Source organism: Cotesia typhae, unplaced genomic scaffold (genome assembly GCF_013202065.1).
Source record: "Cotesia typhae breed Kobodo isofemale line unplaced genomic scaffold, CoteBio_Ctyphae contig_27, whole genome shotgun sequence".
NCBI classification, from domain to species: domain Eukaryota; kingdom Metazoa; phylum Arthropoda; class Insecta; order Hymenoptera; family Braconidae; genus Cotesia; species Cotesia typhae.
Window position 1 is genome coordinate 1,413,530 of NW_027423733.1, and position 3,257 is coordinate 1,416,786.

Below are 3,257 nucleotides of genomic sequence, written 5' to 3' on the forward strand. Positions count from 1 at the left end.
CAGCAGGCCAAAGTCATTTCCCTTAAGAGACGGAGAGAACCAAGTATAATAGCCTTCTGCATCCTAACTGCCAAGAACTCAGCTTTTGATGAGAAAGCTGGAACTTTGGCAAGTGAGGATACAAAAGACTGTTTCATCCCTGCTAGGACGCCAACAATCAGGACGACAAGTTTGACACGGTAACCTGGGTAAAGTTTGCCAATTTCAAACAGGAGATCCTGATATATTTGTCTTTTGTGCTCTTCTTTGGCTGAGATGTTGTATTCAGCCAGGGCCGAGAACTCAATGACATAAATGTCACGAGTGGCCTTGTCGAAGAGCACAATATCAGGTTTGTTGTGATCTATCCGCCGGGTTGTTGCAAATGGCATGTTCCAATAAATTTTGCAACTGTCATTCTCAACAACCTGGGAAATATCTCCTGGCAGATAAGGCAGCACTGGTGTCACGTCAATACCGTAGCAATAACGAAGATAGTAGTACAGTACTCTCAGGGCAGCATTGTGACGCTGGATATATGCACCTCTCGCCAGCACTGGACATGCCGACAAAAGGTGCATAAGCGTCGCCGGATGTTGTCTACACCTCCTACAGGAAGTGTCCGGTAGCTGCACCTGGAGCACCTTGCTACGGTACTCAAGAGTGTTAATGACACCATCTTGGCAGGCAAATATGAACCCTTCAGTCTCGGACATCAGGCCAGCTGACTTTAAGGATGAAAACGTCAGCTGGGTGGACAAGCCATGATCACGCACGTGTTTAAAGAACACGCTGTGCATGAACTTGTCCATTAGTTCGCCAAGGAGTAGTTTTTCCTCGGCGTTCCTGATGACGCTCTTAAATTCCTCCTTTCGGAGTTCGATAAGAGCGTTTATTTCTCCAAGACCAAGGGTTCTTGCCGCATATATTGCTGCCTTATACAAGAAAGACAACTCAGTCCAAAAAGCTTCCACCCGCTCAGGTGTTGGATAATTCCCGATAACATCGGTCTTTGGTGTCAGGAAGCGTGAGGGGCTGAATCGAAACAGTGCGTTGTCGACCAACCGCTTCAGCCTTTACTCTAATGACTTTTTAGCAGCCACTAGAGCCCGCAATTTATTAAGAGACTCTTTCTTGATGACAAGAAGAGTACTCTTGTTCAGTGTGTGATGACGCCACCGAAGTTCAGCAGCAATGCGCTGAATTCGGGGCGTGTATGTTCTTTGAGTTGTGTCGAACTCAATCACACACTGAATGCGGGAGACTTGTTTCCGGGATATGTCAATTTTCAAGCCAAGTTGTGAGATGCGCTGTTTCAACCTTGCCTCGATCGAGAGACAATGTCTCTCTCTCGGAAAAGCTGAAACCGCTGCACCATACACAACCTGACTCATGTGAGCAGGGTGGAATCTTCCAGGATATTTGTACGGAGATCTTCATTTACCTCGTCAAGCTGTTGTTGAGAGTAAGTTATCTTTTTAGATATACTTACTCGCCGTCCTGAAAAGGGATTGTTGTTGTCCAAGGAGGAACGGCGTCGTTCTTGGTGTAATTGCGCCGGAAAAGAAAGTCTATTAGACTGCGTTCTATCCGGCACAAGCGATCTTCTGTTACACCGATGATGAGCGGCATAGTTACGCAGGTGTTTGTACGTAAAATGCGCTAGCTCCGGATGCTTATGACTCCAAAGCGTGTGCATCCGGGCCATATAACCGCTCACCCCCGGTTCGCTACGTTGGTAGCACACCATAAGATCGACTCTGAGTTCCTCCGTCCACTTAAAGTTGGTCCTTATAGCGCCAGGGTCGTCATAATTCATCGGGTCCGGCGTGCTCCTCCCACCTGATGAATGGTCCTCATCCGAAAAGGACCGGTTGTGGGGAGCACTTCTGAGTTGATGTGTTGTAACTCAGTTATTTCTATGCAGTAGGTAGTTGGCCCACTGCACTGGCTACGTCGTTCGCCTACAGCCCTGATGTTATGGTCTGCATTTTCCGCGATGCGCCGCTTGGAGGCCACGTAGCAAGCACTGCTTATTATTATTATTATTATTGTTACGGGGCTCCTTCATTACCCGTTGAAGGTCCTCACCCTAGCCGCGGTTAGTTGTCGACGGATCACAGAGCGCTGTGATCTAGGATGCTCGCGCAGTAGAAATAAAATTTACATAAGTTCCGGGGCCTAGAAGATAAGTGTTCCGGGGGTGGGGATAGTCCCACACGAGGGACGAGTGAAGTTGCCGAACGGAAAGGCCACATTGTGAAACCGGAGCCCAAGCAACCAACACGAAATTTTGGAAATACCAGGTAAATATTAATATTCCTGAGAGATTCCTGTGGAACCTTCAGAGCGATTATTTTAACTTGTAAAATTGATGATTACTGCTAGGCATTTAGCCAGCCTAATTATCCAATAAAACCGTTCTAACTATCCTGAATTTCCAGATAAAATATTGCTAAATATCCCGAGTTGCGACGCAGTGAACCCGTGTACCGAGAACACCGTGATTTTGGCGGACAAGGTTACCTCTATTAGAAGTCAACGAAAACAAAGAGAGCTGAACTCAAGTGAAGAATTCGTCAAAAAGTTCTCAGGTACAAAATAAAGTTTAACCTCGGAAAATTATTGCGTCGTCCCCGGAAACTCTAGGCACAGGCCAGGTTCCGTCTTCCAATCACCCTACTTGATTAATTAATTAATTATTCGAATTTAATTAAAATATCTAAATTATAAATCGAGGTTATAATTAGTTAAATCAAAGTTGAACAAATAGAAAATTCAATAAGTTGGAAGAATTTCAAAATTAAAAATAAAAGAGGTTAAATTTAAAATTAATATTATTATAAAATTGGTCAATTAAATTTAGATTAAAATTTTCAAATCAGAAATTTTGATATCGACAATTTTGAGTTAACTGCGTCATTTATATAAGCGATATTCTGTCGATTAAATTATTACAAATTAGAAATTAAAATAAAACTAAAGGAAACTAAAATTAGAAAATTGTCCAAGTTAGATTAAAACTGACCAATAAAATTAACGAGTAAAAATGAATTAAAATTTAAATTAAAATTAATAATTATAATTTACTTTTAGAAAATTATCAAAAATTATAAAATAAAATTATCATAGACACAAATTCCTTAAATTAGAATATTAAAATTGTTAAATAGTAAATTAATTTATAAAACAAAATTACAATAGAAAATTATCGACAAAAGAAAATTTGTTCAATAAACTTCGATAAATAAATTTGTCAAATTCCAGTACGATGATTT